The 12,782-nt window shown below is 44.1% G+C and overlaps 1 pseudogene; it reads right to left on the bottom strand.

The window, feature by feature from the left end:
* Positions 1 to 1,401: 1,401 nt before the first annotated feature.
* LOC148922889 (uncharacterized) lies at positions 1,402 to 11,876 on the bottom strand (annotated as a pseudogene).
* Positions 11,877 to 12,782: the final 906 nt, after the last annotated feature.

The raw sequence follows: 12,782 nt of genomic DNA on the forward strand, positions 1-12,782 counted from the left end.
CTGAATAGATGGGAGTACGACATAAAGGCTTACACTCGCCACAAGTTACAACATTCATACACCAATACACCAATACATAGCAATCATCATACAGAAGAGCAGGATCCAACTACGGATGAAATCAAATAAAAAAGAAGAACGACATCCACCATGCTAATCCTAGGTCCCGACCCGGAACCTATATCCCTTGATCGAAGAAGAAGAAGCAGAAGAACTCCAAAGCAAGCAAACACCGCTCTCACATCATATCAACGCATTACCTGTACATGCAACTGTTGTTGTAGTAATCTGTGATCCACAAGGACTCAGCAATCCCATTACCATGGGTATCAAGACTAGCAAATCTTAATCGGTATGGAATGGATAAGTGGTGAGGCTGCATCAAGCAACTAAGCATTGTATGGTGGCTAACTTACGAGTACAAGAATAAGAAGAGAAACTACGCATACGGTCGCAAACTAGTAATGATCAAGAAGTGATCCTTAACTACTTATGTTCAAACATAACCCCACAGTGTTCTCTTCTCGAATTGAAAAGAGGCAGTCATGGTTATGCACACGGTTGGTGTATTTTAATTCAGATCTGGTGTCAAGTTCTCTACAACCGGATAATAAAAACTCCCATCTGCCACATAACCGCGGGCACAACTTTCGAAAGTTTAAACCCTGCAGGGGTGTCCCAACTTAGCCCACGACAAGCTCTCATGATCAATGGAGGGAAATCCTCCTCCTGAAATAACCCGGTCAAACTCGAAATCCCGGTTCACAAGACATTTTGACAATGGTAAAACAAGTCCAGCTGATAGAGGCAAAGGTGTCCCGTCTTTCGATGAGATGGTGGCTAGAAGCCGACTTTGACGATCCGACTACGAACGTGCGAGGACGTCGCGCCTTAGCAATCGCTAAACCAACTCCGAGTGGTTATTGACCACGCCGGAGCACAATTAACTTGACCACAAAGGTCTAGTTCCTGCAAGCAAACGAAGAACAAGCAAGAAACTAAGATTGCAATCTGGATATTGCGAATAACAAAGAAAAGCTCTATTAATGAAGGTGGGGTTCTATGACGCCTTTGTCTGGTCGTTGAACACAAACGAAGTACGCGAAGTTGCAGCTATGGTGAACTTTTAATCTAAACAAAACCCAAAGTCTAAACGACGCCCTAAGGGCTGTATATGTGGAGGAAGAGGGGGGAATTTCATGGCCCTTTGGAAAGGGGTCCGAAACCAACCCTATCTCTTGTTTCCCCACACATACGGACTCTAAAAACAGCCTATACTCAAGTATTTCTAAAATACATGGGCCTGGCCCAATAATGAGGTGACGCAGCACCTAGAATAGCTTCTGGACAAAAGTTATGAAGTAGCATCTTGTATATTTCCTCCAAGGCTTCATGCACTCATTATGGTGGCTTCAACGTCCTAAAATCATCACTTGTAACTTCGTTCTTGTTCCCCTTGTGCACGCCATCATCTCCATGCTTGTTCTTGCTCCAATGTTCATCCTTCTCCAAGCTAGGCCCTTCATTTGTAGGCAAAAACAAATCTATCCAATTTAGGCAGCATCATATTCTCATGAACATTAGAATCATTACCAAGAAACGAAAGTACCTGGTAATTTAATTGGCGTGCGCGAGCTCTAGTAATTGGTCCAGTATGTATAGCAGCAGGGGTTGTGGGTGTAACAATGGTATTGATGTCCTCATCATCCTCCCCTTCTTGAAATGATGTCATCCTCGACGGAAGCTCATCTTCCTCACCCAAATAAGGCTTCAAATCTGCAATGTTAAAAGTGGGACTAACCCCAAAATCAGCAGGCAGCTCAAGTTTATATGCATTATCATTTATTTTCTCTAAAATCTTAAAAGGACCATCAACACGTGGCATTAGCTTTGATTTGCGCAAATCAAGAAATCTATCCTTACGCAAATGTAACCAAACAAGACCTCCAGGTGCAAACACAACACGTTTTCTACCCTTATCTCCAGCAAGTTTATATTTAGCATTCATACGCTCAATGTTTTCCTTAGTTAACTCATGCATTTTTTAAATCAATTCAGCACATTGTTTAGCATCAAAATTAACCTTCTCCTAAGATGGAAGAGGCAACAAATCAATAGGTGCACGAGGTAGGAAACCATACACGATTTCAAAAGGGCACATCTTAGTAGTAGAATGCAATGAACGATTATAAGCAAATTCAATATGAGGCAAGCATTCTTCCCACATTTTCTTATTATTCTTCAAAACAGCCCTAAGCATAGTAGACAATGTTCTATTGACTACTTCAGTTTGTCCATCAGTTTGGGGGTGACAAGTAGTACTAAAAAGCAGTTTAGTCCCCAACTTAGCCCATAAACATCTCCAAAAGTGGCTAAGGAATTTAGTATCACGATCTGAAACAACAGTATTTGTCACACCATGCAAGCGAATAATTTCACGAAAGAACTAATCAGCAACATTAACAGCATCATCGCTTTTATGACATGGTATAAAGTGTGCCATTTTCGAGAATCTACCCACGACAACAAATATGCTATCCCTCCCCTTGTTTGTTCGAGGTAAAACTAAAACAAAGTCCATAGATATATCCTCCCAAGAAACACTAGGTACAGGCAAAGGCATATATAAACCATGAGGATTGAGTCGTGACTTAGCTTTTTGACATGTAGTGCAGCGAGCAACAAAGGGCTCAACATCCCGTCTCATCTTTGGCCAAAAGAAATGTGTAGCAAGTACGTCCTCCGTCTTCTTCACGCCAAAGTGTCCCATTAATCCTCCTCCATGCGCCTCCTGCAACAACAAAAGACGAACGGATCTAGCTGGAATGCATAGCTTGTTAGCACGGAACACAAATCCATCATTAACGACGAACTTGTTCCATGTTCTTCCTTCTTTACAATTCTGCAATACATCTTTAAAATACACATCATGCACATATCGATCTTTGATGGTGTCCAAACCAGATATTTTGAAGTCAAGTTGTGAAAGCATAGTATAGCGACGAGACAATGCATCAGCAATAACATTTTCTTTACCCTTCTTGTGTTTAATGACATAAGGGAAAGTCTCAATGAATTCAACCCATTTAGCATGTCTACGAGTCAGTTTAGCTTGACTTTTAATATGTTTCAAAGATTCATGATCAGAATGTATAACAAATTTTTTGGGCCATAATTAATGCTGCCATGTTTCTAAAGTCCGAACAAGGGCATATAATTCTTTATCATAAGTAGAATAATTCATACTAGGCCCACTCAATTTTTTCAGAAAAGTATGCAATAGGTTTGCCATCTTGTAATAACACACCTCCTAATCCAATTCCACTAGCATCACATTCAAGCTCAAATGTCTTATTAAAATCAGGAAGTTGGAGTAAAGGAGCATGTATCAACTTATCTTTCAACACTGTAAAGGCTTCTTCTTGTGCGGTACCCCAAACAAAAGGCACATCCTTCTTTGTAAGCTCATTGAGAGGTGCAGCAATGGTACTAAAATCTCTCATAAAACGCCTATAGAATCCAGCTGGAGGCCAAGAAAACTCCTCACTTGTGTGACCGTTTTGGGCTGCGGCCAACTCTCAATAGCTTCAATATTGGCTTTATCAACTTCAATTCCCTGTGGAGTAACAACATAGCCAAGAAAAGACACTCGGTTGGTGCAGAAGGTGCTCTTCCCAAGGTTACCAAACAAACGTGCATCACGTAGAGCAATAAAAACATCACGTAAATGTTCCAAATGTTCCTTGAAAGATCTGCTATAAATCAATATGTCATCAAAGTAAACTACCACAAATCGTCCAATGAAAGCACGTAAAACTTTGTTCATTAGTCTCATGAAAGTACTAGGTGCATTAGTTAACCCAAAAGGCATGACTAACCACTCATATAATCCAAACTTAGTTTTAAATGTTGTTTTCCATTCATCCCCCAATTTCATACGAATTTGATGGTATCCACTAGGCAAATCAACTTTGGAGAATATTGTAGAGCCACTCAATTCATCAAGCATATCATCTAGCCTAGGAATAGGATGACGATAACGAATAGTAATATTATTAATGCATGTACAATAAACACACATACGTGATGTACCATCCTTTTTCGGCACTAGAATAATAGGAACAACACAAGGACTAAGGGATTCGCGTATATAACCTTTGTCGAGAAGCTGTTGTACTTGACGCATAATCTCCTTCGTCTCCTCTGGATTGGTACGGTATGGTGCACGGTTTGGCAGTGAAGCACCGGGAATTAAGTCAATCTGATGCTCAATCCCTCGAATAGGCGGTAATCCCGGTGGCACGTCTTGTGGAAAAACGTCAGCAAACTCCTGCAAAATGTTAGTGACAGCAGGAGGCAAAGAGGAAGGCACGTCCTCGAAAGAAAATAATGCCTCTTTGCACACAAAAGCATAGCAAACAGATTTGCTGAAATCTAGCTCATCAATGTCAGATTTGGTGGCAAATAAACATGCAGTTTTTAATTTAATCTCAGAGCAACACTAGATGGTTTATTATTAGGCTTCATTTGTTGCTCAAATTCTTTTGCCACAATCTGATTTTCACTCTTATTCTTGTCCTGTTTTGCTTTATTAGCTCTATTAATATCATCTTTCAGAATGGAATCAGGAGTCATCGGAAGCAAAGTAATATTTTTATCCTTATGAACAAGAGTATAGTGATTGTTTCTACCATGGTGTACAGAATTTTTATCAAATTGCCATGGTCGACCAAGTAATAAGGAACATGCTTGCATAGGTACCACATCACAATCAACATAATTAGCATATGTAGAGATACTAAAATGCACACGAACAGTACGTGTTACCTTAACCTTGCCACTGTTGTTGAACCATTGGATGTAGTAAGGATGTGGATGTGGTCTTGTGGTGAGAGATAGCTTCTCCACCATCTCCAGGCTAGCCAAGTTGTTGCAACTCCCTCCATCTATGATGACGTGCACAGATCGTTCCTTCACAACTTCCTTTGTGTGGAACAAATTATGCCTCTGATTTTGCTCAGCTTGTGTAATCTGCACACTCAAAACACATTGAGCAACTAAACATTCATACCTGTCAGCATCTTCAGGAGCCATGTATTGTGTCTCATGATCAGAATCATCTCCACCGTTTTCTTCACTTGTAATAAGGGCCAAAGTCTCCTCATCATAGTCACTAGCAGACTCATACCCACCATCCTCAATAGCAATCATCACACGCTGAGATTTGCATTCTCGCGCATAATGTCCTCTTCCCTTACAACGACGACAAATAATATCACTTGTGTGCCTTGTTGATGCCATGGAAGAAGAAGATCTCTGTGCAGGCCCGGCAGGTGCATTCTTGGCAGATAGTGGTGGTTGTGCCTGCTTTCTTGTATCACGGCTGGAGGTGACACCTGATGGACGTGCTGGTGCAGTGGAAGTAGAAGATGCATGCGATGTCCATGATGAAGGTCGACCTGTAGAAAAGTTAGTTCGCGCCAATGCTTGTCGATCCTGCACTTCATGATCAGCTTTACAAGCAAGATGGAATAAATGAGTGATATTAGTATACTCTTTATACTCTAGAATGGTCCGAATCTCTCTATTTAAACCACCCATAAAACGTGCAAGCATAGCTTCATTCTCCTCAACAATACCACATCTAATCATGCCAGTTTGTAATTCCTGATAATATTCTTCTACAAAAAAATTTCCTTGTCTTAAACGCTGCAATTTTTGAAACAATTCACGTTGATAATATGGTGGAACCCAACGAGTACGCATAGCAGTTTTCAAAGCAGCCCAAGTAGCTGGAATAGGATATAATCTACAATGTTCAGACCACCATACACATGCAAAACTAGTGAAAGCACAAAAGTAGCAGCAACCCGTCTGATGTAGGGTGGAACCCTAGAACGTCGATCTTTCACGTTTGGAGGGGATCCTACGGGAGAACACGAGGAACGCGCAGAAATCACAAAGGGGAACACGGGGAAAATGAGAGAGAAAGACTAAACCGACATAGAATCAATCACACGAGTGCTATATCATCACACACATAAGGTAGCACAAGGTTCAAGATCAACAAAGGAAAGGATACAACAGAACCGTTCTTCTTCGAGAGGAGGCCTTGATGTTCTTCCCTAGAAAGGGGTCTTGAATCCGCTTGGGGATCTTCTCCGAAGAGGCCGTGAACTCCAAGGAGAAGTATCCAAGTGGATGAGCAAAGGCGCTCACACAAAATGAGCTAATCCAATGCTAAACCTAGAAAGAGGAAGGGAAAGGAGTATATATAGTCTAGGGGGGCGAAGAGGTACATGGGCTTCGGCCCTTCACTGTTCACACACAAGCGGAGCCGGATGTCCGGGCGTCGGGCCGGATGTCCGGGGCTTCCGGAGGCGCCGGATGTCTGGGCCGAGACGCCGGATGTCCGGGCTGGAGGTACAGGTTTCTGTGGTTCCTGGTGCGAGGCGCCGGATTTCCGGGCCTTTGGCAGGATTTCCGGGCTGAGGCCGGATGTCCGGGCCCTGGAGACTTGGCATACTTGGCTGTTGCTGATGGAGAAACTCCAGGGGCCGGATGTCTGGGGCTTGGGCCGGATGTCCGGGGCCTGGAAGGTGAACTTGTCCGTTTCAGCGGGTTCTCTTCATCCTTGGAGTGGGCAGCTTGTCCGTCTTCACGTGCATCCTCGGGAGGTTCTTCTTGGCACCTCGGTTTCGAGAGCTCTAGCACGTGCTCTAGTGATGGGTCCTCTTGAGGCTTGGTGAGGCGATGGTAGGTCCATGGGGATGACCAATGGATGCTCCGCATCATCTCCCCCCCCCCTTGTGAAAGATCCAACCTCGGATCGAAATCCTCATCACCATGGTACGGGGAGAGATCGGAGACGTTGAAGATGTCGCTCACGTTGTACTTGTCGCGTGGGAGGTCGATCTTGTAAGCGTTGTTGTTGTTGTTGTTGTAGTGTACGAGCACCTTGAAGGGTCCGTCGGCTCGAGGGAGAAGCTTGGACTTGTGTTCGTTGGGGAAGTGGTCCTTGCGAAGGTGTAGCCACACTAGGTCTCCAATGTTGAATATCATGTGTTGCTTGTTGATGTTGAGCTTGGATGCTAGTCGTTGTACTTGGCGCTCGATGGTGTGCCTTGTATCTTCATGCATCTTCTTGATGTAGCTTGCTCGTGCACTCGCATCCATGTTGGTGCGCTCTTGTAGAGGGAGAGGTAGAATGTCCAATGGGGACAACGGGTTGAAGCCGTAGACGACCTCGAAGGGGGACTTGCTGGTAGTCGAATGTCTTGCATGGTTGTAGGCGTACTCGGCGATGGGTAGACACGCCTCCCACTCCTTGATGTTCCTCTTGATCAACACGCGAAGTAGAGTGGATAGTGTCCGGTTCGTCACCTCCGTTTGGCCATCGGTTTGAGGATGGTATGTGGATGAGAACAAGAGCTTGATTCCGAGCTTGGCGCATAGAGTCTTCCAAAAGTAGCTCAAGAACTTGATGTCGCGGTCAGAGACGATTGTCTTTGGTACTCCATGGAGGCGCAAGATTTCCCTACAAACGAGATTTGCAATATGTGAAGCATCGTCTATCTTGTTGCAAGGAATGAAATGTGCCATCTTAGAAAATCGGTCCACAATGACAAACACGGAATCCTTTCCATTTTGAGTCCTAGGCAAACCAAGTACAAAATCCATACTAATGTCTTCCCGTGGTTGATAAGGAATAGGGAGAGGCATGTAAAGACCATGAGATTGAGCTTTAGACTTAGCTTTGCGACATGTAGAGCATCGGGTGGTGAAGCGTGAGACGTCGCGGAACATCTTGGGCCAAAAGTAGTTCTTGGAGAGCATGGCGAAAGTCTTGTCGCGTCCAAAGTGTCCCATGAGTCCACCTCCATGAGCCTCTTGCAAAAGTAGCAAACGAAGAGAAGACTCGGGAATGCATAGTTTGTTAGCTCTCATAAGATAACCATCCTTGATGTAATATTGTTCCCAAGATGTATGCGTCAAACATTTATCATAATGAGGTGCAAAAGATGGATCATTAGCATACAAGTCTTTTATGTGCTCAAAGCCGATAACATTCAACTCAAGTTTAGTGACAAGCCTGCATATGCGTGAAAGTGCATCGGCAACTACATTTTCCTTACCCTTAATGTACTTGATCACATATGGGAAAGATTCAATAAATTCACTCCATTTGGCATGTCGCTTGTTCAACTTAGTTTGACCTTTTAAGTACTTAAGCGTTTCATGATCGGTATGGATGACAAACTCATGAGGTCTAAGATAATTTCCCAAACATGTAGTATACGCACTAAAGCATACAATTCTTTGTCATATGTGGGATAGTTAAGTTGCCGGAGAGTTTTCGACTAAAATATGCAATGGCTCGTTTTTCTTGCAATAAAACTCCGCCAATTCCGGTACCACTTGCATCACAATGAACCTCAAAAGTTTTGTCAAAGTTAGGCAAAGCAAGAATCGGAGCATGAGTAAGCAAAGACTTGAGCTCATCAAAAGCGGTTGATTGCAAAGTTCCCCAAACAAAAGGAGTATTCTTCTTACTCAAAGCATGCAAAGGGGCGACAATAGTGCTAAAGTTTTTGACAAAGCGACGATAAAAACCTGCAAGACCAAGGAAACTTCGCACTTGCTGTAAATTGGTGGGTTGGGGCCAAGTTTTAATTGCTTCAATTTTAGTTTCATCAACATGGACACCCTTGGAAGAGACAACAAAACCTAAGAAAACCACTTTGTCAACGCCAAAAGTGCATTTTTTTCAAGTTTGCATAAAGGCCTTCCTTGCGAAGAGTTTGCAACACAGATTTAACATGATTAATATGCTCTTTCATGGTTTTGCTAAACACAAGGATATCGTCAAAGTAAACCACAACGAAGACTCCAATGTAAGGTCTAAGCACATGATGCATAAGACGCACGAAAGTTCCGGGTGCTTCCGACAAACCCATAGGCATCACTAACCACTCATATAAGCCAAATTTGGTTTTGAAAGCGGTTTTCCATTCATCACCTTCTTGAGTGCGAATTTGATAATAGCCACTTTTAAGGTCAATTTTGGAGAAAAAGTTGGCTCCGCTAAGTTCATCAAGCATATCATCTAATCAAGGAATGGGGTGCCTATAACAAACGGTAATGGCGTTTATGGGTCTACAATCAGAACACAAGCGAAAACTGCCATCGGGTTTAGGTACAAGTATAACGGGAACGGCACATGGGCTTAAGCTTTCACGTACATGACCGTTGTCGATGAGTTGTTGTACTTGTCGTTGAATCTCCTTGGTTTCTTCGGGATTGACACAGTATGGGGCTTTGTTTGGAAGTGGCGCTCCGGGGATGAGGTCGATTCGATGCTCAATGCCTCGTAGTGGAGGTAGTCCCGGAGGTAGCTCATCGGGGAAAACATCTTGAAATTCCTGCAAAAGAGATTGAAACACCAAAGGTAGCTCGTGAATGGTGTTAGATTTTGGTTCTCCATCCTTGCACACAAGGACAAAGTGCATCACACTCGATGGGTTCTCACACACTTCTCTCATCTCACTTTTGGTGGCAAATAGGATGAGGTTTTTCTCTCTAGGCGAAGAGGCGCTCAAGTTTGGCTTGTGGCTCTCACTCACTTTTGGGTGGGTCACTTTCTCACTCTTCTCTCCATGGTGGGTGGCTTGCTTGTCGGCTATCACTTGACTAGGAGACATAGGTCATAGTACATATTCTTTTCCTTTCATCTTGAAGCTATAGTGGTTGGTACGCCCGTTGTGGAAGACACCACGGTCGAATTGCCATGGTCGACCAAGAAGGAGGTGGCAAACGGTCATTGGGACCACATCACACTCCAAAGTGTCCTCATATGCACCAATTTTGAAGGATACTTGGACCGTATGCTCAACTCGTATAGTGCCGGAGTCACTTAGCCATTGAACCTTGTAGGGGTGCGGGTGCTTCTTCTTGACCAATTGGAGCTTGGAGCATAGTTCTTCACTTGCCAAGTTGTGGCAACTACCTCCATCGATGATGACCTTGACGGATCGTCCATTGATGCCGGCCTTTGTGTGGAAGATGTGGCATCGTTGGTCTTCTTCTTGTTGATGTTGAAGAGTCAAGACCTTGGAGACAACAAGAGCGGGGCTCGAATCCTCGTCACAAAAGACTTGATCATCTTCATCCTCGTTCACGCGCCGGTGCATGGCCACTTGCTCAAGGTCTTCCATCTCCTCTTCACTCATGGAGTCATATGTGCCATCTTCGTTGAGGATCATGGTGCGCTTGTTCATGCATTGATAGGACTTGTGGCCTCGGCCGCCGCAAGTGAAACACTTGAATGAACTTGTCTTGACGGTCTCATCGGTTGGAGTAGAAGATGAAGCACGCGGCTTGAAGTTGCTTGTAGTAGGAGGAAGACGACTTGAACTTGAGGAAGTTTTCTTGTAACTTGACTTGTCATCGTTGCTTGGAGAAGGCTTGGTTGATGTAGATGTTGAAGGAGTCGATGAAGCTTGGATGTTGGAGAAGCCGTAGGTCTTGGATGAGTACTTGGCGTACTTGAAGTCATCTTGCACTTGACGTTCCGCCTTTGTAGCTTGATGCACGAGCTCAATGAGGTTGGAATAGGGTTGGAAGTCGGCAATCTTCTTGATGGGATGATTGAGGCCATTCAAGAAATGGGCCATAGTTTGCTCATCATCTTCCGTGACAAAGGCTCTTATCATGGCAATCTCCATTTCCTTGTAGTATTCTTCAATGATCTTTGTTCCTTGCTTGAGGAGTTGTAGCTTCTTGAAGAGATCGCGGTTGTAGTAGGTTGGCACAAAACGTGCTCGCATGACATCCTTCATTTGAGCCCAAGTGGTGATTGGAGGTTCACCTCTTGCTTGTCGGCGCTCAAGGACTTGTTCCCACCATATGAGCACATAGTCTTGGAACTCTAGAGATGCCATTGCGATCTTCTTCTCTTCCTCATAGTTGTGCAAACGGAAAATTTTGTCGACCTTCAATGCCCATGAGAGGTACTCTTCGGGATCATTGCTTCCGTTGAACTTGGGCATTGTGAATTTGAGCTTTCCATAGCGTTTCTCTTCATTGTGTTGTTGGCGATGGTGATGATGACGCCCTTGACGTGGAGGGTAATCATCCTCATGTTGCTCTTGGCGTGGAGGAAGTCCATGGTCAACTTGTTCTTGTTGAGGTTGAAGTTGAGGTAGAGCTTGACGAGCTTGTGGAGGAGCTTGTGGAGCTTGACGTTCTTGTGGAGGAGCTTGTGGAGCTTGTCTTTGCACACGCGGATGGTAGTTCCTCTCTTGGATTTCTTCTCGAAGAGCTTCCTCTTGATTGCGCCGTTCGCGATTGCGGTTGGCGATGGCTCGACTTGATTCTCGAAGGGCACGTTCCACCTCAAGAGCTTGTGCTTCTCGTTGTTGTTGTTGAAGACGTTGAGCCTCGGCGTCTTGTTGCGCTTGGTGTAGACGCGCTCGTTCTTGTTCTTCATGGCGACGAAGACGTTGCCATTCTTGAGCTTGAGCAAACGCTACTTGGTTTGATTGAGGACAATGTACTTGCTCATCGACTTGCTCTTGTGAATGCTTGTCGTGTAGCGGGTTGCGAGATGCATGACGGTCTTGACGCGCGGCTCGTCGAAGAGTGTTCGATGACGGTGTACTTGAGTCGGAGAAGGTGCCGTCGGAGTGTCAACTCGAGCGGCTCCATCTTGAGTATGACGATGTAGAATGATGCCGGTTCACCAACAAGGCGCGGATCTCATCCATTCTTGCATCGTTCTCTTGCTTGTGCGCGTCGAGCTTGTTGTCGAAGTAGTCTTTTGTACGTTGCTCGAAGAGTCGCAAGTCGGTGGCGAGGTTGTCAATGCGGTCGCTCATAGCTTGTTACTCTTGGTGTAACGCCCTTTGAGCACCAAAGAGATGGCTCTTTGTGACGAATGATGAAATGTCGTCGTCTTGCTCGATGATGAGTGGGTTGGTAGAAGTACTTGGCCTATCCATCATTTGAAGCAAAATGTGAGTGGTAGAGGGAGAAGAACTAATACCAATGTACCTTTGACCGATGTTGAAAATGAATCAAGTTCACCCAAATGCGGACAATGAAATAGCACTTTTGGTACCAATTCTTGTCGGTTCTCACACCTACACAAGTAAAAGCTTTTGGTGGAGCTTGGTTAGGATGGTGGCACAAAATTTGATGCAATTGAAAGCGAGATTCAATAATGTTGGAAAAGATTCACAAATTTGCAAATGCAACAAGTAGACCAAGCTAGTATGGGTACACGGAAACACACACGCAAATAGATAAGTGGGATTGTGCAATCCAAAAGTGAGCCAAAATGTGGAAACCACAAAAATGCTCTTGTTGCACAATACTAGAGAGACGCTAGCACGATTGCACAATAGGCGGATACGCAAACTTGTGCACAACCTACTAAGCAAAAATGCAACTATCTCTATCCCAAGTATGCTATATGTATGTTATTTCGGTGCAATGATCCAAGATGATCCAATATGACAATCTTAATGTAGTATGATGCTATGGTTCTTGCTCATAAGCTTTTTGCTTATCTTTCTCTTTTGCTTAAAAGCTTGGGTGGCTCTTTCTCTTTTGAGCTCTTTTCTCATGCAATACTTCACGAACCAAGATAGCAATTGTGTATGCGATGACAACTTTGTGACACACAAGTGGATCCCAAGATATGCACCACTATGGTATGGTATGTATGCTATGGAGTATGATCCCTAATGTGCACAAGTAACGTTGCCGGCAATACTCAATGG

This window comes from Salvia hispanica, unplaced genomic scaffold, assembly GCF_029641045.1.
Source record: "Salvia hispanica isolate PSC_SH4W2 unplaced genomic scaffold, Shi_PSC_v1 Unplaced_Contig_0003, whole genome shotgun sequence".
In the NCBI taxonomy this organism is placed as follows: domain Eukaryota; kingdom Viridiplantae; phylum Streptophyta; class Magnoliopsida; order Lamiales; family Lamiaceae; genus Salvia; species Salvia hispanica.